The sequence below is a fragment of the Panthera onca genome, chromosome B1, assembly GCF_046562875.1.
Source record: "Panthera onca isolate mPanOnc1 chromosome B1, mPanOnc1 haplotype 2, whole genome shotgun sequence".
Classification (NCBI taxonomy): domain Eukaryota; kingdom Metazoa; phylum Chordata; class Mammalia; order Carnivora; family Felidae; genus Panthera; species Panthera onca.
The window spans coordinates 105,143,075-105,160,047 of NC_138342.1; the positions used below are offsets into that span (position 1 = coordinate 105,143,075).

The following is a 16,973-nucleotide window of genomic DNA, read 5'->3' on the forward strand; positions in this document are numbered from 1 at the left end:
GCATCCATAGTTGAAAAAAAAAAAAAAATCTTAGTGTGGATAGTGAAAATGGTCTAGCCTGAACTCTTAAAAGGACAGCATCTCAACTGGTTATTTTTTAATTGACTCAAATAGCTATGACTGGGGTGCCTGGGTGGCTCCGTCGGTTAAGCGTCTGACTTCGGCTCAGGTCATGATCTTGAGGTCTGTGAGTTTAAGCCCTGCATGGGGCTCTGTGCTGACAGCATGGAGCCTGGAGCCTGCTTGAGATTCTATGTCTCCCTCTCTCTCTGCCCCTCCTCTGCTCATGCTCTGTCTCTTTCTGTCTCTTAAAAATAAATAAAAGTCAAAAAAAATAAAAAAAAAAATAGCTATGACCTTGGCATAATTCCGGTTAACGGAGCCAGGCAATTGCTTTTGAATTACCTCGCCACTTAAGGTAATCACGAATAATGCCAGACATGTGTTTCTTTTCAGGATGTTAACAAAGATTCCAGATTCAAAAATATGTGAAAAGAGGCATGGGATGTATCTGCTTTGGAGCTGTCTTTGCAGGCCAGCCCACAGTTTAATATTTCTGCTCTGGCAGTTAGAGCCAAGGTTCGTGTACCCTCCCTGTCTCACCGTCCTAAGTGGCTTCTCATGCCAATCCAGCCTTTATACACCCATAGAAGTATCTTCTGAACATGTAAACATGGGTAGAAGATCTTCAAATTTTCTCAAATTTTTTTTTATAGAAAAAAGTTCAAAAGCCCTAGCACGATGTCCAAATCCTGATCTGGTTTGGCTTTTTCTTGACTAGGTCTCTTCTCCGAACATGCTGTCCTTCTCTTGGTGCCCCAGCACCCCACCCAGCCTTAACACACCCTGAGCTCTTCAGACACTGCCTTGTGACTCAAGCTGATCTCATTGTCTAAATGGCCTTTCAATCCATAGATACCCTTCAGGTATCTGTTCTTATAACACCTTCCCCAAAGACACCTTCTCAAATATTCCTACACGCAAAGTATCTTTCCTTCTTCTACTTCATATAGCATGTATAAATGTCATGTGCACTTAACAAAATCTATCACATGATGCCTTATGTTGTTTAAGTATGTTTCTGTCTTCTCCACTACATCATAATCTGGAGCACAGAGAGCTCTCTGTATCTTAGCCATATCTATAGAATCTTTTATGACTTCTTCCCGTTGCTTCCCCATCCAATGACTAGAAAGGGGGTTTGCATATAGACTTTTTAAAATATTTGCTATTTAGTTGAAGTATTGCATAGCTGCTTGTGATGGTAGTTTTCTATGTATAAATAAAAAATTAGTTTACTTGAATATGTGAGGCATGTTTTGACTCCTATAAAAGAATGAACAACAAACTTTTCTACTTTCATTTGATTCCGTATAGAGAAGTTTCTTTTCTTTCTTTCTTTTTTTTTTTTTTTTTTTTTTTTTTTGGAAGTTTCTATCCAAATATAGAAGAACTGATTGTTGGGAATGCAACTGTGGCAATGTACTTAAATGCTATTTCTCTTCAATTTCTATTTATTTCAAAATAAGAAAGTAATTGTAACAAAAATATGTACACACACAATACCAAAATACAAATATATAAAAAGGAGTTTCTTCATCAGTTCGGGCTTCTATAACAAAGTACTATAGACTGAGTGACATTTATTCCTTACATATCTAGAGTTTGGAACTCTCAGATGAGGGTGCCAGCATGGTCCAATTCTGGTGAGAACCTTCTCAAGGTTGCAGACTGCTGACTTTTCTTTGTATCCTCACATGGCAGAGAGCAGAAGGGAGAAGCAAGTTTTCTCATGACTCTTGTAAAGGGCACTAACCCCATTCATGAGGGTTTTATTGTGACCTCATCTCATCCTAAGTACCTCCCAAAGGTCCCACAATAGGGTATAGCATTCCACCATGTGAATTTTGGGGGGATACAAACATTCCATCCATAACAGAGGAAAAAGTGAAAATTATGTCTTCTCCCACTTTTGTCCACCATTTCTCCTTCCTAGAGGCGACCTTACCAGTTTCTTATATAGATTCCCTCCCCCCACCCGGCCCTGTCTGTCTCTATTGATCATGGTGTTTTGTTTCAAGGTTAGAATGTTTGCTTGATTTGGAAGAAGTGCCGGTTTCCATTAGTTCATGTAACTACCAGTAAATTCCTAAAATCCTTCAAGTACTATCTGCAAAACAAGTTCTCAGAGTGATTCTCTACATCTTAGTCTTCGCCATCTATGCTTGCACATGTAAAGTTACAGGATATTTGCGCTCTTGCACAAAAATTATCTTTCGAATATCTACAATTTATCCAACACAGCACTGTATCAGGCGATCTCATTTGTTATGCCCATTAATCCTCACAACAAAGATATAAATTTTTGCCTCTCATCCACAGGCACAGATGCAGATTGAGGTTTAAGATTCTAGGGCTGGCCGGTAACCAGAATGCAATTCAGCACAGGTTTATCAGACTCCAAATTCAAGTAGAATCTCCAATCATGGGACTGTATGACTCCATTATTTGGCTGTATCGCTTTATAATTACTTTCTTTCTTCCTTCTTTTAGCAGTCAGTATCAAGTTATGTCATTTATATGTGTTTCATGTTGCTACAGGATTATTATAGAAATAACTCTTTTAAATAATAAAATTATAAAATGATCCAAGGAGTGGTTCTAAGTAGTTGGGGGGGGGGGGGGCGGGAACCCTAAAAGTCATTTTTAATACCCTACTCCTTAATTTCAAAGTTTCTAGAGAGAAATTAAAAAGTCTACTGGAAATTGATCTGCTGCAAATTCATCCTAAGAATTTCAGGGTTGTAGCCTTGTCACAAGAGTAGCATGATAGCCGATTCCTTGTGAATAACAAAACTTGATGAAGTTAATGAACATGCTCTGAAAATAAAGACTACAGTGCAATGCAGTCAAGCTTTTTATTTGCCTGAGTAATTGTCCTACGGTCCTTTTGAGCTTGTCTCCATCCCTTCCATTTTTTCTGTTATTATATTGAGATATACTTCACATTTTGTTTCCCTGATTTGAAACATAACAGCCATTAACTGAAGCACACACTTAATATTGATGTCTTTCTTTTGTCTCTCTTTTTAAATATGAGGCTATAATTAAACAATTAAATGTTGATTTAACAAATTATTCAAGAGACTAAAAACAAGATAGTATACTAGAAAACATACTAAGTTCAGTCTCATTTTGAGACATGGATTAAGGCTTTCTTTTTTTCTTTCTTTAATCTGCTTATTTGTTCGTTGAATAGACTAAATCTACTTAGAATATGACAACAGAATAAGTCACTATTGTGTATTATTATTACTGTCATTATTATTTTGCACCTTGGTCTCTTTGTAGAGAGCATTAAGCCAGCTGAGAAATCTCCAAGGTCATTTCAAGGACTGATATTCTACTCTGGTGCTTTCCTTGAGAACTTGTGACTTTCGACACTGTACAGCCTGAGACTGCTGGAAAGAGAGGGTTTTGTGACAGGAGCACCTGGAGCTCCCTAGAGGGTAATCTTTTTGGCTTTACTGCTTCCTTGACTTCTTAAATTGTGGTGGTGACTGAGTCCTCCGTGCTGCCTGGGCTTTAATTAAAATAAGACCTTTGATACCAGAGGAAATGAAGTACTGAGAGTTCTGGCATGGAAAGCATTTCACATTTCCTTTGGACATTTGGGAGTTGGAGTGCCATGTTGCTTCTAGGGATTTGATGACACCATCCATTTAAAATTTTTTTTTAATATTTGTTTATTTTTGAGAGAGAGAGAGAGAGAGAGTGTGTGTGTGCACAAGTGGGGGAGGGGCAGAGAGAGAGGGAGACACAGAATCCGAAGCAGGCTCCAGGCTCTGAACTGTCAGCACAGAACCCGACTAGGGGCTCAAACTCACAGACTGCGAGATCATGACCTGAGCCAAAGTTGAACATTTAACCGACTGAGCTATCCATCGGTGCCCCGATGATACCATCCATTTTAAACCGTATCCTTCTCCCCACTTCATAGCACAGGGTACAGTTTAGGATCTCATTGTCTTACATGCAAGATAACAATGAATACCAATATTAGCTCTGCTTTTTTATAGCACTTATATAAAGTGTTTTAAATATTTAAATTCAGATACAATGGAGGGATTCCTATACACCGTATCTGGTTAATAGTCAACTCAGAAATGCTGATGGCAAAATATATAAAACGGATTACTATTAGTTTATTCTTCTGCATACTTTGCACAAAAGCTGTTAATTAGGAGAGGAAACAAGACATGAATTTTAAAAAACTAAAAAGATATTTGATCTTCATGGTTCTTTAAGCTGGCAAAACAGGTCATCCAGGTATATGCTTATTCAGGAAGAGTTAGAACATCCATGGGAGAAATCACTTCCTTGAGAATAAGGTTGATTTGCAACACCTTAAATTCTAACCCTGCAACTTTGCTACAGGTATGGGATCATTCTTCACGTATTTTATACGATCTTTTATCCATAGTCTGAATGTTCTGCCAAGCATTGATTCATTATCATTAAACTGATAAATGGTCTTCAAGATTCCCCACAATCATTCTGTAAACCCTGCTGAAATAGCCCTTTCCAGAATGGATAGCTATGAAAGGGATTGGAATGCCAGTCAAATTTTAAGATCTAATCAAAAGGGAGTTACATACATTTATGGCTGTAAATTCTGTTTGCCAAAGACAATTTATTTTTACCTTTTCCTTTGGATTTCGTAGTTGTTTTTGCTGAAAGATACATATATTAAAGCAGTACAAACATAATGGAAATATGCTTTAAATTTAATAATTTACTGTTCTTCATGGAGTTACCAGGACATACATAAGTTAGAAAACTGTGGTTTTTTTTGTTTTTTTTTTTTTCTGTTATGTTTCACTGTGTTTTCTCCAGTGCAGTTTGATTTTTAATCAGTAGGGTGTTGACATCATTTCCTTTATAAGTGGCCATTGTTTAACACTGGTCAAGAAGGACAGGAAAGGGGCAATATATTTATTTATATAAAAGGCTCTAATCAGGAAAATGTTTTCTTGGGTAATTCATTTCCTCATTGTCAAAAGTGAGGTTCTTATAAAAGAAAATAGTGATGGTATTTTATATCTAACACAAAAGCATGGTAGTTTGTTTTTGTTCATGAAGCTCTTACTTACCTCTACATCACTTTTGATAGACAGTTTTTATTTTAGATATTACTTTTTATCCTCTCATAAATTCCAGAAAGAGATTTTGACATTAGGATCCCCTGAAATTAAAAAAAAAAAAAAGAAAAGAAAAGCAAAAATCAAATACATTAATGCTTAGCAACGATTGAGTTGTCTTCTATAATTTAACAGTCTCTTCTTAGTGCAAATCCAGCTAAAATGGAAAGGATTAAACTCTGAGTTGATCAAAAGATTGGAGGAGGCTTGGGGTTTCAGTTCAACTTAGAGGCTGAATTAGAAAGCAGGGAGAATGGAATAATAATGAGAAAGTATATGATTCCCCGAAGTATGCTTTAATCCCCTTTTCTTCTTCTGGCCATAGTTTCTTTTTCAAAAGTAGAGTTCAGAAAATAAGGCAAAATATGATCTTTTAGATCAAGCTAAAAATATTTCTTCTCCATACCTTTAATGATAGTGCACTATGAGACACTTCTTTGCACATTAGTGAATCTACAGCTAATTTTTTCACTCAATAATATGTATTTATTGACACTTATTATGTCTTAAGTTACTTAACTGAATGCTTTGCATCAGTCATTTTTTCCTCACAAAACAGAAAGAGGTTGGTTCAGTTATCAACTATCACAGGGTAAGGAACACTGAGGCCTGCCTAAGATCATGGAGCTGGTAAATCACAGAGCAGGGATTTAAACCCAGTTAGCCTGACCAGAGCCTACACTCTTAAAACTGTTACGATGATTGCCTAAGGTGAGATGCTATTTACTACGCATATTGTTCTCAATGGACATTGTTTTAAATATATTTAAAAGAAATTGATATATAAATATATGTATTCTCAAAATATTAGGGGTGCGTGGGTGGCTCAGTTGGTTGAGTGTCCAACTTCAGCTCAGGTCATGATCTTGCGGTTCGTGAGTTTGAGCCCTGCGTCGGGTTCTGCGCTGACAGCTCAGATCCTAGAGCCTGCTTAGGATTCTGTCTCCCTCTCCCTCTGCCCCTCCCCCACTCACTCTCTATCTCTCTCAAAAGTAAATAAACATTAAAAATTTTTTTAAAAAATAACAAAATATTTATCACCAGGATTTCAGGCCTAAGTCTTAGAGACATAGAGATGAATCATCTAGAGATTTGTCTCTCCTCCATCTTAGAATCTGGTGATGGAGGAAACCACTTTATATACTTATTTATTGGACAGTATAGTTATAAAAACAATAACTGTGGGCTCATTTAAGATAATAAATTGTAGTAAGTTTAAAAATAATTCTTTAGGGTGCCTGGGTGGCTCAGTCAGTTGAGCATCTGACTTCGGCTCAGGTCATGATCTCGCGTTCGTGAGTTCGAGCCCTGCGTCGGGCTCTGTGCTGACAGCTCGGAGCCCGGAGCCTGCTTCGGATTCTGTGTCTCCCTCTCTCTCTTCCCCTCCCCCCACTCATGCTCTGTCTCTCTCTCTCTGTCAAAAATAAATAAACATTTAAATTTTTTTAATAATTGTTAAATAACTTACATGTGGCTAATATAAAAATCTTATTTTTTATTCAATAACATATATATCTATATGATTGCATAACAATAGATTGTTCATATTGTTCCGTAAAGAAAGTGTGCCATTACATGGATGGAACTGGAGAGTGTGATGCTAAGTGAAATAAGCCATACAGAGAAAGACAGATACCATATGGTTTCACTCTTATGTGGATCCTGAGAAACGTAACAGAAACCCATGGGGGAGGGGAAGGAAAAAAAAAAAAAAAGAGGTTAGAGTGGGAGAGAGCCAAAGCATAAGAGACTGTTAAAAACTGAGAACAAACTGAGGGTTGATGGGGGGTGGGAGGGAGGGGAGGGTGGGTGATGGGTATTGAGGAGGGCACCTTTTGGGATGAGCACTGGGTGTTGTATGGAAACCAATTTGACAGTAAATTTCATATATTAAAAAATAAAAAAAATAAAAATAAAAAAATAAATAAATAAATAAAAAAAGAAAGTGTGCCATTTTGTCAAGCAAACTATAATATCTGACTGACAGGTGCATAATAGTTTTAATCCCTATAGCATCCTAATGAACTTTCCCTTTAGCTCATAGTCTCTATGATACTACAGGTGTGACAAGGTATCTTTATTATGTGAAAAGCATTGTAATGGAATGGGAAAAAACAAAAACACAAACAAACAAACAAATAAACATAAGATTGAGGGTCAGCAGGTAGTCTTCCTATACCACATCTGACTTTATTTTTCATTTTTGTTGTTGTTGTTTGTGTGTTTATTTATTTTTTATTTTTTAAAATTTACATCCGAATTAGTTAGCATACAATGAAACAATGATTTCAGGAGTAGATTCCTCAGTGCCCCTTACCCATTTAGCCCATCCCCTCTCCCACAACCCCTCCAGTAACCTTCATTTTGTTCTCCACATTTATGAGTCTCTTCTGTTTTGTCCCCCTCTCTGTTTTTATATTATTTTTGTTTCCCTTCCCTTATGTTCATCTGTTTTGTCTCTTGAAGTCCTCATATGGGTGAAGTCATATGATTTTTGTTTTTCTCTGACTGACTAATTTCACTTAGCATAATACCCTCCAGTTCCATCTGCGTAGTTGCAAATGGCAAGATTTCATTCTTTCTGATTGCCGAGTAATACTCCATTGTATAGATATACCACATCTTCTTTATCCATGCACTACTAGGCATTTATCCACGGGATACAGGTGTGCTGTTTCGAAGGGACACATGCACCCCCATGTTTATAGCAGCACTATCAACAGTAGCCAAAGTATGGAAAGAACCCACATCTGACTTTATAAGCACTGGGACTTTAGGCTGTGTCCTCATCTGTCAAAATATAGATACATGTCTCCTATCTCATGGTTTGGGTAGTTTTAAGGATTAAATGAAATGTAGGTAAAGCATCTTACAGTTTAAATAGCTAAAATGATGTCTATCATAACATGGGCTCTTAATGAACACGAGTCTCTGTTGCTAAACCTCAGATCTTTCCATTTCATGACAACATGAAGAGTACAGTTGTTACTGTCATGGTGGAAATGTATCTGATGGGGAATACAGAGTCAGTGTCTATGTAACCAACTGCATAGAGCTAAGCAGACCTGTGGCCTAATATCTGTACTGATTTGCCTTCGGGAAATGTCAATCCAATGAGCTTGAACAATCATAGATATCTTTACTGTGGGTTTTTCTTTGGGAGAAATATGAAGGATTTAGAGGGCACTTAATTCAGCCTGACTTCTTGAAATTCATCTGGGGACATTTCTTCCATCTCCAAAGTTTAATTTCTTACCAGCCAAGATTGTACCCAACCTCTGTGCACAATTTCCACGCACACTGTCTTCCATGCCTTTCCATCTACTCCTCACACACAACTGTCCCATCTTGTCTAATGGGAAAGGTCATCCTTCTCTGCCTCTGATTCTTCTTTAGCAAGGCATATCTCCGCTAAAATTAGGGGAGTGATGTCCTCCATCATCTTGTTATGTTGATTTATATTTATGATTATGACACATGTCACCTTTATTTTACAATCTTCTAAATATTAAAATGAAAAATCAAACTTGTCAAATAACTATTTTCTCAGGCAATGGTCGGGAAAATGTATGCTGTTCCAAGGAAACTGCCTAATAACCTGGAGCCACTAACACCTCCCTCCGAATCATTGTTGGCAAAGAAATAAAACATAGGGGGACCGTATAGTGAGGGCTTCTAGGGAACATGGGGTTGGGAGTCAGTGTGGCTTATTGCATTTTCTCTATTTTTTTTATTGTGTTTTTGTATGTGTGTTTTCTTTACTAGATTGGGGGCCAGATTGTTTTGTTCCCCAGGGCTAGTATTTTGCCTCGAAAAGACTGGCCACTCAATAAGTGTTCAGGAAAGAATGGATGAACAAATGAAAATATCTATGAAAACTATTTTTTGCTTTTTGGTAGGAACTGAGTACAGGGGGGAGCAAAGGGAGAAAGAATTGCCCAAATCCACAGCTTCTAGCCCAAGATGGTGGCAGAAGTCTGAGTTGAGCTGTATTAAAGATATCCCTCCCTCCTGCTTTAAACATCCATGCAAGGCCTGCAGCCCCAGAAGCCATCTTGGTTGCTGTCTGGGAACACAGAGGCGGCTTCCCGTGTGGTCTGTTGCTGGAGTCCATGGGGGCTAACAGACCCCATCTGCCTGGAGCAGTGCTCTAATCCCTTTGCTGGACGCTCCGCTGTGAGGACACCACTCCACAGCGCCAGGTTGAGAGCCTTCACGCTCTCTGTTCTCAGCTGCTCGTTTCCTGCAGAACCTGCCAGGTTCCCATCGTCTCTCCTCTGAATAGATAGCTAGTCTACCAGGCCAGCGAAATTTTTAGATTTTGCACTTTTAGATTTTGACCGTCAGAGTCAAGAATAGCATAAATCTGAGTCCCCTACAGCTGACCTCCCCCCTCCTCCACCTACACTTCCACCATCACCTGACACAGGGCCTTTCTTTACATTGAGAGCCTCCAGTTGTCCAAAGGGGAGATAAATTAGCAGCTCTCCCAGACAGCAGTTCAATAAGGTGAGAGCATATTGATGACATGGGCTGTGGCTGCAGCACCGAGCTTAGAAAGCCAGTTTTGAAATTGCGAAGGTGCTTTAATAGCATAAATAAACACTATAAACATTTTAAAAATTCCATCTCCGTTATCTGATTGAGACTGATCCAGGTTATCTCAGCAGCTAAATGGAAGTGCATTTTAAATGAAACAGGAGGCAAACCTAAATACTTTAAGCACAAGAACAGAACTGGGGGAAGGGGGGGACCTCTAGTGCCTTATCTCATTTACATAGTCCCTATAAAAAATGGTGTTATTCTTAAAGAAAAATTTTCACTGACAGAGTGGCCTGTTGATAGTTCTATGTATTTTAATAATGCACGTACCAAATGTTAGCTTTAAAAATTCCATGAGATAAATTTGATTTTAAAGTTAAGTATTATTTGAGTCAAGATAAATTGATAAAAAATTGCAAAGTGACTCATTGCTCTCAAAATTGCTTTTCACTGATATAAAAATAAAAGTGAGATTGAACATGGATGAACTAATTTGAATTTATAACATTTTACTCCCAAAGGAGCATTCTCCTTTTTTAGATAAAGGGCTGACAGCTGCACATTTACATTGTGATATGCACTCATGTGATTTCAAACATTTCTCACCTAGATGTTTAGCAGACATACCTGACCAATGGTAATTCCCAAGAAACAGATTTTCCATTTCTTATTTTTTTCTTAGTCCAAAGTTAACAATGCTGCATTTTATACAAAGGCAGTGGCTCAATGAATTAGCAATTAGCTACATCCAAAGAAAACTGCCATTGAATAATTAAATGCATCACACAGTCATTATTGAAGAGATAGAATCCAAAAGCTAAAATTTTTTTTTAACATTTTAGAACAGATCTTTATTTTTTTAAGTTATTTATTTATTTGTGTGTCTGAGAGAGAGAGCATAAGCAGGGGAACGGCAGAGAGAGAGAGGGAGGGAGACATAGAATTCAAAGCAGGCTCCAGGCTCCAAGCTGTCCGCACAGAGCCAATGCAAGGCTTGAACTCACGAACCATGAGATCATGACCTAAGCCGAAGCCAGAGGTTCGACTGACTGAGCCACCCAGGTGCCCCTAAAAGCCAATAGTTTTTAACACTAGCATATTCATGCCCTAATATGGGCTGGCTTATAATCACCTGCTATGATTCATAATCATTTAGATAGCATCTCGCATTCCTAATAAATCATCAAATGTACAGCATAAGGAATAAGGAAAAAGCCAATTAAAAATAGAATTAATAAAAACCAAAAGTATTTTTAAATGTTAGTTCAAAGAAATTGTGATCATTTTATGTTTTTCTGACCCTTACTGGTCATTTATAGGAGCAACTTGGTGCCATACTCAGTGAACATGAATAAAAAGAAAGACACTTGATGTGCATGCAGTGTTGATCACTGCATAATTTTAGAGAACTGCTAGTCTCTGAAATATAAGTATAATAGGATAATGAGTGTTACGGTCTTGAATAAAATTCACAGAAGTGGTGTCAGGATATTAAATTGTCTACAGATTCTTGCATTGTGGAAAGCACTCCAAAATACTAAATGACATCCAAGAAATGTGTATATAACTGGAGTTATCCACCCACAAGTCTAAAATTCTTTTAATCAGTGTCATAATTATTTGATGAGAGATCTCTTTTCACATTCATTCTTATCTCTTCACATCTTTTCATCTCTATATGTTATGATTTCTTGTAAGACAGTTTTTTCAACCCGTATCCCTGTTGTATTGTGCTAAATCCAATAACTTTATACCATCCTGCTGTGTGACATTGAATGATGTAGTTCCTATCTGGACTAATGTTTCTTTAGGCCACTGCCACCCCCCAAATCATCAACTAGCAGTTCTCTGGCTTTTCAGTAATATTATTCATAGCAATATTCTCACAAATGTTTTCATTCCTTCTCCATTAAACATTTGCCAATTGTCCGTTATGTAAAGGCATAATATTGGTATTATCATAGAAGGAGTAAGTTATTTTTAAATTAATGATTAAATACATCTTCTATTACGACTTATAGAAAAATGAAGCCGAAAACATGGGAATGCATCTTGAATCCTGATATTAATCAGATACGTGCAAATTTAAAAGACAAGTTACTGCTGTTTAAATATTCCTAGTGATTAAACAAAATGTTGTGTTGAGGTACATCTGGGATTAGTATAATTGGCCCAACTTTCTTAGTGGACCACTTGGTCTTATGTTTTAAAAGCACTAAAATGTGTGCTATCCTAATGAACAAACCCCATCTCTAGGAATATTTTCTTTTTTTTCCTAAGGATATTTTCTAAAGCAGTATTAACAGGCATGCAAATATTTATTTATAAGATTTTTCATTACAGTTTTATTAAAAATGCACAAAAATGGCTGTATATGTAAATTGTTTCATTCAAGTAATAAGGTGATATGACGAGTTTAAGATAACAATCTGAAAATATATCTATTACTGGTAAGGAAGGGTGTTTATGGTTTATTTTGAGTTAAGCTACTGGTCAATTATAAACAACTTGTATAACAATTGTTATATGTATTTGGGGGAGGAGTCTAAAATATATACACCAAAAATAGTTTACAATGGTTTTCGCTAAACAATGAATTATAGAAGATCCCATTTTTTCGTTTCCGTTTAACAGTATTTTCTGATTATCTATAGTAACTATGGATGGCACAATTTTTCAAAACTTCCTAAGATAAAAATTCGCTTACAGAGTGAGAATTTATTATCGGAATATTTATTCTACTATGTACTCATCAAAGATAATAAGCAAAAATACTTCATTCCCTAGCTAAGCTTGAAATAAACTCTGTAAATATACAGGATGTTGTGTAACAACCACATCACCTCACTTCTAACAATCATCCTTAAATTCCCCTCTTCCAGGTAGTCTGTGTGAAACTATTTATAGGGATTTCCATTTATAATCAGACAAGGAGGCAACAAAATAGATCAAGTCCAAGGAATTATGACTGATTAGAAGGGATCCACAGGAAAGAGAACACATATTTTGGGGGGCCCCTGAAGAAACCTTTCAAGTCTGCCATCAGTGCTACAGTGACTCTCTGACACAATTCAGTAGGAGAAGAGTCATCGTCACTATGGGATATGATGAAGAAAAACAGTCTAATCATCTTAGAAATAAGAGTCCCTGGTTGAATAGTCCAAATCCATCATCTTCATTAGTAAAATGAAAGTACTCATTCTGCATGTTGTCAGCAAGACAAGTGCTTTATTCTTTAATTATTGTTCCTACTGTTCCATACTCTGAGTGGAGACCCATGATGGACATTTTCTCATGATAAGACATGTTTTTTCCCAAACAGAATACATGGAAAACTGATATGTAAATGCTGAGTTTCTACGTCATGGTACTCCTTGTTCAAGGTCATGTCCTGTGGATTGTAATCTATATACTTAGTTTATTCATCTGAAAATAAATAACTTCTACCAGAAGCAGAATGGTTTTATCTACCATTTTATACCTAGCATTAGCTTACAAAGAAGACATTCAGTTAATACTTATTGAATGAATGAATGACTCAAGAATGAAGAATGAATGAGCACATGATTTAAACAATTCTAATGAATGTGAAGTGTTTATACGTGAATAGTCATGAAGAACTATTGAGTTATGAAGCCCCAAAGAGACTCAATTCTACATAAACATTTAATTCATGATGAATATGACATAAGAAAATGACAAAAAATACTAAAATCATTTTCTAAAGGTTGTTGAGTTAACCCAAAAACAATTAGATAAAGCAATTTGATCCACATTATACACCATGCAACAAAATTCCATATGATCTAAAGTGCCACAGAAAAAAAGACAATTAAGTATTCATCAACTGTCTGAAGGAAGGGCTAATGAAAATGTAAGCTGATAAATACCTAAGTTTCCTAAGCAAAGAAACACTAGAAGAAATGCTAAAGTAAATAATCTTTAGCTATATAGAAATTTTAATCTATTATAAGATTTTTAAATAGTAAAAATATCTAGAAAAATATTTACAAAAAACATGAAAAAAGTTTGCATTTTTAAATATAAGTTTATTGTAAAGTTGGAAAAAAGTACTCCAATGCCTAGGTAAAAACAAAAAAAACAAAAAACAAAAACATGATTAGTCACTCCCCTCAGGAGAAAATGCATTTAGTAAACCAACATATTGAAAAGCCTGCACTTTCAATAATAATAAATTGAAATAAATAAATTCTATTTATAAGCAATAAATAGAATTAGAAAAAAAGTGGCGTAGTACCATTTTTCACCTATTAAATTGACCATTAATAGCTGTACTATCTAGGGGGGCCTGGGTAGCTCAGTTGGTTAAGCCTCTGACTGGCTCAGGTCATGATCTCGGGGTTTGTGAGTTTGAGCTCTGCACTGGGCTTTATGCTGACAGCTCAGAACCTGGAGCCTGCTTCGGATTCTGTGTCTCCCTCTCTCTCTGCCCTCCCCTGTTCATGCTCTGTTTCTCTCTCTCTCAAAAATAAATAAACATTAAAAAAAAAAACCTGTACCATCTAATGCTCTTTAAGAGCATGATAACAATGATAAAGTAAGTCATACTTAGCTGATAGCAAAGTAAATTAGCACTATCATTTTGACAAATAATTTGGCAATATGTTTTAAGTACGATACTATAATAATGCTTGCATTCTTTGTTCTAATATTCCGATTTTGTAAGATTCACCCATTTGAAAGTAACACGTAAGAAACAACTCTCGGGTGAAGACATTGCATTTTATTTGTAGAAGCAAAAACAGTCAAAAAATGTCCAAAAATAGGGAACAAGTTGAATAATTGGGGACACCCATTCAAAAGAGTATGAAGGGGCAGTGGGAATGGATATGAAAAACATTACAGATAAAAAAGCATAGCATTACATGCATAATATGATTGCAACTATATAAAATATATGCACCTGGGACAGGTGGCATGAAAATATTTTCATATGAGAAGAGGAGAAGCTATCTTATGTCTTGCTTCTTCCATCCTGTTGTCTGGAATATTTATGAGTTCCAGAGGCTTCCTGAAGGGAAGGGGAGCACTTGAGGGACAGCCATGCCTAGAGCTTGAATGAGATCTGAGGTCCCAAAGACCTGATGGAGCTGCCACTCTCGCCATGTGCCGCTTACGTTGGACAACATATCTAGGCTTTTATTTATTTAGGTCTCAGCTGCCTGGGTTTTTCTGTTTCTGTTTGTTTTTCTGTAATCATCTGAACCCAATCCTAACCAATATGTAATAAAAAATAATCTAGGATTGATTCTATATGTAGCATAAATAAGAATTTGAAGTTTTAATTTTTAAACTGAATAGTAATATCTTTTTTTAGAACATAGTCCTATGTGCTACATCCTTGAATATCACACACAATTTTTAAAATGCCCTAAACATGTTATTTATCAAGGTATTTACTAAAATAAAAGTAGTACACTGCAATATTTTACCATTATTAATAATCATTCAATTCAAAAGTTTTGGGGGAAAATGTTTTGAAAGTAGTTAAACTGGCCCGATTCATATTTTTTTCTTGTGTTTCCAGTTCATTTCCCACCCTCACAATGACAATTGTCCTCTATTTTCAGTTTTCTCCCTTTTGTTTCAGAACCATCATGTTCCTCTCACGGGAACTGGCTAACTCCGTTTAGTTTTGGCAGTCACAAAATATGTTCCCAGGACAAATGGCCCATGTATACTCTGAAGTGTACAGAATTCCCAGCTCAGAATAATGCTACACGCTAACAAGCAGATGCATACAGCTGGCTTTTCAGAAGACTTGGCAAAGTTCACTCTTTGTTCAGCTTTCTTATGATTAATCCTTACAGGACTTTTTGGAATATTTTACACCGACCTTATTTGATACAAGAACATTTCAATTGAAAAAACAATTAAATACATATACAAAAATTAAGTTTTGACTTGGCCCACCGAAACCGTAGTGTCACTATTTGTAGAATTAAATATTGCACATTCTACATATAACAAATTAAGTATAATGAGTCATTAAAAATATCAGAAATGTTTATTAAAATAAGTGCTAAGTTGATGGCATAAAAAACAAAAAGTAGATTCTATTTTTGGCCAGCAAGCTAAAAAATATGAACATGAGGAAAAGCAAACTTTGCAAAGTTTCCATTTGATTATACACAAAAAGAATAGCATGTAGTTTTAATTATTACTTTGCACCAATTCTGGGCTACATGGTCAAAACAAACTAGCTTCTCCTTAAGGATTTGTGATCTAATTGGTCACAGCTCAAAGAGACAGAAAGAAGGAGAGAAGGAAAGAAGGGACAGAGGGAGGAAAAAAGAAAACAGACACAGTGCTATGTTCAAGTTATGTTTTGGTTAATTTCTCTAGCAAACATATATAAATGTCCAGCAAATTCTAAAGACAAGAATATTATATATACATATACACACATACATATGTGTATACATATACATATGTTATGTACATATGTGTGTTATGTATATATAATTTTATAAGCTAAAAAAATCACCTTGAAAGAACCATAAATGTATCCCTCACCACGTTTACATTATTTATGAACAATTAAAAAATGAGTTTCAGTATTAAAAATCATCATGAAGTATTTATTTTTTATTGGGTGAATTTTATCAAAATTGTATTTAAGTGCATGAGTCAATTGATTCTGAACAGTTTTTGTGATACAATTCTCAGTGAGAAATTATTCACTAAAAATATTGATTATTCCATAGTTATTATTTATATAAAGCTAGTAGTGTGGCAAATTTTTTTTCAAAACTACGATGAGAAATACAGTTTAAAAAAAGTAATAAATATGATAGGAAATATGAGTTAACGTTCATAGGTTCAGCTCAAATGGCATTTCCCCTAAAAAGCCTATCTTAATAGTCTGACCTGTTCCTCTGAACAAATATGGCAGTTGGTCTGTGCCTCTGCTGTCACCTGAATCTTCTAGCTCACCTTGTAATTATTTGTGTAATCTTACATAGGTTTTTGCCCCAATCTCTTAAACAGTCTCTTCCTCCAGTCTTGTTCTTCTTTAATCTAGTGGCTGTCAAACATGAGGCGTGCAAGTTCAAGTTCAGGTGGAATTGCCTGAAAGGCTTATGAAACCATGTATTGGTGAGTCCCCATCTCCACGGTTTTGGTTCAGTAGCTTTGGGGTAGAGTCTGAAAATTTGCATTTTTAACAAGTTTCCAGGGGATACTCCTTCCGCTCGTCCTGAGACTATT

General features: G+C 36.1%; 1 long non-coding RNA gene across 1 annotated transcript in view; it reads right to left on the bottom strand.

The window, feature by feature from the left end:
* Positions 1–16,973, bottom strand: part of LOC144616034 (uncharacterized) — an 83,070-nt gene that overhangs the window by 31,370 nt on the left and 34,727 nt on the right. The window contains exon 2 of the long non-coding RNA XR_013554892.2: positions 5,154–5,245. This is a non-coding gene — a long non-coding RNA (uncharacterized LOC144616034). The remainder of the gene's footprint in view (positions 1–5,153; positions 5,246–16,973) is intronic.